Here is an 8,103-nt window from a genome sequence, read left to right on the forward strand (position 1 = left end):
TGTTATGAAGTGATGAGAATACTTTTTTGTGTGCCAAAAAAACAAAATAGCGACTTCATTCAACAATATGTAGTGATGGGTGATTTTAAAACACTGCTTCATGAAGCTTCAAAGCTTTACAAATCGTTTGTTTCGAATCAGTGGTTCAGAGCGTGTATCAAACTGCTAATGTCACGCCCCCCAGTGGTGAACCATTGAAATTTCAAAACACTTTTCAGTGAACGAGGCTTCGTAACGTGATATCACGTGACTTTGGCATTTTGATACAAGCTCCGAACTTCTGATTCGAAGCTTCATGAAGCAGTGTTTCGAAATCGCCCATCATTAGATATTGTTAAATAAAGATATTTTGTTTTTATGGCGCACAAAAAGTATTCTCATCTCCTCATAACATTAAGCTTAAACTACTGCAGTCACATGAACTGTTTTAAATGTGTCTTTAGTATCTTTCTGGGCATTGAAAATGTAAACAAGGGAAATTAAATACACAGGTAAATGAGGATAATTAAAGACACAACTGAATTAAATAACAAATCACATTAGTGTCCATGATGACAGATTAGACATTTCAAAATGAACACAAAGTCCAAACAAAGGGAAACTGTGACGTTATAAAAGAGTAGGCAAAAGGTACCCTGATGACCTATTACTTCCGAGTAATAGAGATTCTGTAGTGTGCATACAATGGACAATTTACTATCCCATGAGGCCATGGGAGAAGATTTGTGAATGGGAGTGAAGCGACGCAAATGATGCAAGTAGGTCAAGTGATAATGAACACATGGCAAATGTAGTATGTCTGGATTACATTCATACCGCAAACATTCATACTATATAGAACATACTTTTTTAGTGGTCATGAAGTAATATGGCATTGAAAATAAGTACTGCTCAAGAGAGTATGTGATTTCGGATGCAGCCCCCCAAATAGCCCATGCAAAGCATACTAGTAAAAGTAAAAATCCCGCATAGAAGTCTTAAAGGGTGTTTAACACTTAAAATCAGAGAGAGAATAGATAATAGTTCTGATTTAATACTAAATTATATAACTAGATTGTTTTTTTGGTGCAAAATATATGTTAACATTATTTGTGGATGAAATTTTAGTACATAAAAATAGCATCACTTAGAACAGATTGTTAACAGTAAAACATTATCAGGTTTAGTATCTTCTTGTTCTCTGAACAAAGCAAGGCTTTTCAATTCACTGAACTTCAATTAGGCTCCATATGTCCTGTCTTTCTTTGCTTTTCATTGTTCATTTGTTGGCTCTGCACTTCAGTGTACACTTTGACCAGCACAGCATCATCTGTCACTACAGGCACTGCATACATGTCGAGACCCATTCTGTTTCCCAGAAGAACTTCTGAACCCCTACAAGAAATGATCCACAATGGCTCAGCCATCCTTGAACAAAGTCAATTACCTTTCTGAAGGCACCTGATGTGATCCCATGGCCAATGAAATTCAAAGTTAGATCACAGCGATTGGATGTAGCATGTATTGCCATAACCCTTTCCCCCATGTGCCCCATTTGACCTTGCTTCTTAGAAGCAAGCTCAGGGTTAGTTTTTGGTGTAAAGTGTCCTTTACTGCTGTTCTAAATTTCTGCTGCAGGGTTTTTCTGCTCCATTATGATTTGTTCTCTGTAGATTAGCATGAATTTGGGATTTGAAAAGAGAAAACCACCTGCTTGGATCTTCGGTTTAACCTTTAGTAAATCCATGCATCACCTTCCTCTGACAGCACAATACAGTGTCCTTGGCAGATTCTCAAGGGCTTTCAGTGTACCAAACAGCTGATGGATGCCATCGTGTGTCTCCCGCTCTCCCCAAATGCACAATCATCATTGGCTCTAGTAATGCATGACATTAGGCCTAATCTATACAGATCCTATTAAGAATCACTGGCAAAATGAGTCCCGCTGGGTCAAAACCAGGAAATGTGACAAAGCACTTTAAGTTAACTAGTGCACTGTAAGCTGTAACTAAACTATGTGCTAAAAAGCAATTAATGCATTTGTTTTGTTAGAATGAGATGCAACTGATTTTCATAAGGTGATTTTAGTAATTTAATTACATTGTGTTATTCACAAGCAGTGTTGGACAATAAGTAGCCTATTTTTTTTTTAAATATCTGTACTTTATCTGAGTATGTTTATTTTGGGAAACTTTTACTTTTACGTCACTTTATTCCAAAGCATAATATCATACTTTTTACTCCATTACATTTCATAAATACATGTTGTTCCTCATTATTTTGAACTGAAGAAAAATTGTCACCCGCTCCTAGACATGATAGCGGTGTCCAAATCCTGAACACCATTCAGTACTTTTTACTTTTAATACTTAAGCACATAAAAAATCGAGTACTTTTGAACTTTTGCTCTTTTTACTAAGGAGTACTTAATACTTTTATAGGAGTAATAGTTTAATAGGGTATCTGTACTTTTACTCAAGTACTTGAATTGTGTACTTTGTCCACCACAAGCTATCTCATTTAAATTGAACAAACTACAAATTTTCAGGAACAGTTCACCTAAAATTAAAATTAAAATTATGTCAGTATGTTGTTGCAAACCCATATGAATTTCTTTCTTGGATCACAAAATAATTTTTAGGTAAGTGTCTCTCATGTAATGAAAGTGCGTTCATGAGAATTCATTGTTTGCAGATGAATCATTCTTTTTAGAACCTTCTCAATGAATCAGTTGATCCAGTTCATAAAACAGTCTGAATGATTAATTTGACGATTTTCATGTTCAACTCAGTCAGTAGGTTTACATGGACAACAATATTCCGATATTAAACTGATTAAGATTACATCAGCTAGAGTTTGGATCAGCCTCTTATGAAAACTTCAGATGCCTCAACAGCTGTGAAGAGACGACCCAACCCCTGCTAGGACTTCACATGACACAAACTCTGGATCAACATGCACCATTCCAAATTTTGCTATATATCCTAATCATTGTAAACATTTATTCGTTACTTCCATGAGCTCATTGTTTCTACCTTAAATTAATACATTGCTTAAATTAATACATTGTTAGCTAACTGTGTGATTTGCATATGTACATTTCTGAAATTATATAATGTGGGCACAGTCATCTCTGATAACAGATTACTCTAAATTGTAATGTTGACATGCATTTTCTGTAAAGCTGCTTTGAAATGATATGTATTGTGAAAAGCGCTCGAAAAAAATGTGAATTGAATTAAGACAATACTCTGATTAAGGAACTACCGGCTAAAGTCATACTCGAAGTAAACACAAATAGAATTAAGACATGTGGAGTATTCTTATTTTAGTCACATTATCAAAGTGCATTATAAACATGTTAATCACACTATTAAGGTTGTGTGGGAGTTTTTGCTGCATTTTGCAACAGGACACATACACACACGGCAGTGGTCAACCGTTTGACGGCAAACAAGAGAGCATAGCTTCAAGCAAGAAGGCACAAATCAAATTCCCCTCATCTCTTCTTATCTCTAATCCAGTACCTCCAAGTATGTCACAATGGCATGAATGAAATGTTGCCGAGTGAAAGTACAGAGGAGGCCTGTTGTTGGAGAATTTGTATCCGCCATTGTCTTTTTGCACATATAGCATGACAAATAATTAACTGCACTCAAAGCTTTTGTAAAATAAAAAATGAAACACCCAAAACTGAATATGGTACTATATCGAAGACGAAATTCAGTAACACTTTAGTATAGGGAACATGTATTCACTGTTAACTATGACTTTTCCCTCAATAAACTCCTAATTTACTGCTTATTAATAGTTAGTAAGTTAGTTGTTAAGTTTAGGTATTGAGTAGGAATATAGAATAAGCTCATGCAGAATAAGGCATTAATATGTGCTTATTAATTACTAATAAACAGTCAATATTAAAGTAATATGCATGCTAATAAGCAACTAGTTAAAAGACCTTAATACAAAATGTTAACCGAAATTCTGGAGGGATCATTGGACAGTGTGGCATGGGGATGTAATGACGGGTGCCATTAATCGATATATGATGTTTTATTAACGTAGTTTGGGAGGAACAAGTCAAATAAGCTATCCAATTATCACATCATCTCAACCAGCTGTCAACAATCAGTAATCAACATATCTACCCAATCAGAATGAGTACAGGCATATCCTCGACAGTTTTCAGCATCCCTCCACCACCCCGTCTCCTCACACTCACTTGGTTACTTCCTAACCTAAATAGGGGGTTGGGGGGTATACCATTTACGTATAACATTTATTTTATCTGACTTATTTGTAAGTGTGAACTCGTGAAATGTTCTATGACATGTAAAACGGGAACATGAAAGGAGTATTCTAAAAACAGCTCATGTAAACACCTTAATCAAAATATTGTCTTATTCAGAATAAGGATAATAATTAGATTACTGCTGTCCATGTAAACATAGTCAGTGACTCAATGAAAAATTACAATAGTTAACAGTTCAATGGAGAGGATGATCTTAACTGACTAACAGCATCATTTTTCAGACTGTTCTTCATACAGTTTCAAGGGGTCATGGATTCAACCATGCCATCAGTACCAGACCCTACAACTCTGCCCACTCGTACACTCTCCCTCGAATGCTACTCTGCAACACATGTACCCACTCATTAAGGACTCCTATAAACTTACCCATCCCATCCTCAGTTTGTCTGGTCTCTTCATTCACTACCTGTGTATGGACTTACCTGATTCCCTCTCCTCAAGTCATCAAGTACCTGCAAAACCAAGAACTCTCTAAGTTAAGTCTGCTATATTACCTGCTATCTGTTGGCTTTGTTCAATAAACATCCATTACCTGCATCCCTGTTGTTTGCTCCCTCTGTTACATGACAGAAGACTAGACCACAATGTAACATGGAAACCAGAGCTCACTTACCAACAACATCTGATCTGTTTGCATACCTGGTCCATCAGCTTTGTTTATAAGCCGTTGGAACATTGGAACAGCAACCATCTGGCATGACTAAGCATCCATCAGCCATGACTCCTTCACCACATTCACTCGCCAGTCGCACGGCCCAAGTAAAGCATGGTCCCAATATGAATGCTTTAACGAACTTTACCAGTCATTTCAAGGAAATGTTAGGTCAAACTGCTAACACTTTCTCAGTGCATGATCAACTATTTCATCTGAACTGGGGAAATCTGTCTGTGGCTGAATAAGCTCTCCATTTTTGGACTCTCGATGCACCAGAATCCCAACCAGAGGTTCCAGAGGAATATAAGGCATTCCAAGATGTATTAAGTAAACAAGATGCAACCAAAATTCCACCTCATCGGCCATGAACTGCTGTGTGGGGCAAAATTACCTAAGGTAAAATCTACCCACTATCGATCCCGGAGCAGAAGGCCATGGAGTAGTATCTTGAGGGGGCTCTTCGTCAAAATATAATCTGTCCCACGATCTCACCTGCCACTTCAAGTTTGTTCTTTGTGGCCAAAAAGGACGGAGGCTTGAGGCCCTGTATCAACTACCGAGCCCTCAATGCTCAGACTGTCAACCACTACCCACTTTCCCTGGTCCCTACCACCCTCGAGCAGCTGCGAGGCACACGCACGTTCACCAAGTTGGACCTGTGTTACGCCTTCAGCCTTATCTGGATACGGAAGGGTGATGAATGGAATACTGCGTTCATTACACCATCAAACCACTATGAATAACAGGTCATGCCATATGGGCTGTCCAACTCACCTAACATATTCAAAAGCTTCATCAATAATGTGTTCCGGGAGTTTCTCCATCACTTTGTAATAATCTACATCAATGACATCCTGATATACTCCCCGTACCTGGCTGACCATCACCATCACATTATGCAGGTCCTTCAAAACCTATGTGAACACCAGCTCTGCCTGAAAATAGAGAAATGTGAGTTCCATCATCCATCCACTCACTTTATGATGTTTTATTTACAAAATTCGGGAGGATCAACGTTCAAATAATCGGAATAATCATCACACAGTCGACTCACCCATATTCCTCGACAGTTTTACAGCATCCCTCCACCACCCCGTCTCCTCACACTTGCCTGGTTACTTTCCTAACCAGAATACGGGGGGAGTACTTTGGGTTCGGGCCAAATACCGAGCTCAGAGCCCTCTCCTCGGACAGCAGGCCAAATACGCATACTATTTACTATCTGATTATTTGTAAGTGTGATCTTGTGAACTGGGATATGTCGTTGAGCAATTCAGCATCACCATGGACCAGGGAAATGTACAAGCTGTAAAGAATTGGCCACTACCTACATCCATCAAACAACTACAGCGATTCCTAGGGTTTGCCAATTTCTACCTCAAATTCATCTCCAATTTCAGCAAAATCATCTCTCCAATCACCACTCTTCTACGTAACCAGTCCGAGTCTCTGTCCTGGAATCTATCTGCCACGGAGGCCTTTGAACATTAAAAAGAAGCATTCTGTCACACTCCCACTCTTGTTCATCCAAATCCCAACTTACCATTCATTGTTAAGGTGGATGCCTCCACCAATGGTGTGAGAGCAATATTATCAGAGCGGCAGGAAGATCCACCCAAACTTCATCTATGTGCCTTCTTCTCCAAAAAACTGTCCCTGGTGGAGCAAAATTATTGGACAACATTATATGATCAAACTAGTGCTGGAACAGTGGAGACATTGGCTGGAGGAAGCAAAAGATCCATTTGAGGTAAATACTGACCATCGTAATCTGGATTACCTAAGAGAAGCCAGAAGACTCAGTCCTTGACAGGCCTGATGAGTTTTTTTCTTCACATGCTTCCACTTTACGATCTCCTGCTGACCGGGACACAAGAACGTCAAGGCTGATGCTTTATCTTGTTTATATGCTCCAGACTTGCCCTCTGATCAACCTGAGCCAATCCACTCTCCAGCCACTATCATTGGGGCAATTCAGTGGACACTTTACGAATAGATCGCTGAATCAATGCAAGTTGCACCCGCTCCATCTGCCTTACATTTGCCCCTCATGGACTTATTTCACTCGTCTCTGGGATCAGGGCCCCCAGGCAACCAGAAAACCCTCTTGCTCATCCGCAATCATTAGTGGTGGCCTAGTATGACCCTGGACATAAACTGCTATGTAAGAGGCTGTTCCATCTCTAAATCACCACGCCACTTACCTGATGGAAAACTGCTGCTGTTACCCATTCCTCAAAGACCTTTGTCCCACCAAAGGAGTTGATTTTGTCACTGACTTACCTCCACCCAACTCATACACCTGCATCTTAGTTGCTGTGGATAGTTTCTCGAAAGCTTGTTGACTCGTACCACTCAAGGGATTACCCTCTGCTATGGAGACAGCTAAAGCCTTGTTCTACCATGTGTTCCGTAACTCTGGATTACCTGAGAACATTGTGTCAGACCGAGGACCCCAGTTAATTTCCCGAGTGTGGAAGGCATTCTTTCAATTCCTAGGTGTATCAGTGAGTTTATCTTTCAGGTACCATCCACAATCAAATGGGTAAACTGACAAGATTCAAGAAACTGAATGCTGCCACAACCATCAGCACAGATGGAACAAATACCTTCCCTGGGACGAGTATGCACAAAACTCACTCCAAGCCACCACCGGTCTCACACACTTCCAGTGCATTCCCTGTTACCAGCCGCCCCTGTTTCCCTAGTCAGGTGAGCTGCTTCCAGCTGTGAACCACTGGATGCAGGAAAGTGAGAGGGTGTGGGACTCAGCATGTATCCACCTGCAGAGGGCAGTAAAGAGGCACAAGAGCCAGGCCAACACCCACAGAGCAACCACTCCTACTTACCATCTAGGACAGAAGGTCTGTCTCTCCACCGGGGACATCCGCTTTTAGCTGCCCTGTTGCAAGCTAAGTCCCCGCTACATTGGACCATTCACTATACAGAGACAAATCATGACCCGGTTAAACCTACCTCCACAATACAGAATTGCACCTACCATTCATGTTTCCCTCTTGAAACCTCACCATGATTCTCTTGTTCCTCCTAACATGCCTCTCCCTCCAGTGGAAGCTGACGTGGGCCTCATCTACACTGTCCATACCTGTATTTACCTGCCTTCATCACACCATCCTCTCCTCAAGTCATTGAGTAC

The sequence above is a fragment of the Megalobrama amblycephala genome, linkage group LG10 (genome assembly GCF_018812025.1).
Source record: "Megalobrama amblycephala isolate DHTTF-2021 linkage group LG10, ASM1881202v1, whole genome shotgun sequence".
NCBI lineage: Eukaryota > Metazoa > Chordata > Actinopteri > Cypriniformes > Xenocyprididae > Megalobrama > Megalobrama amblycephala.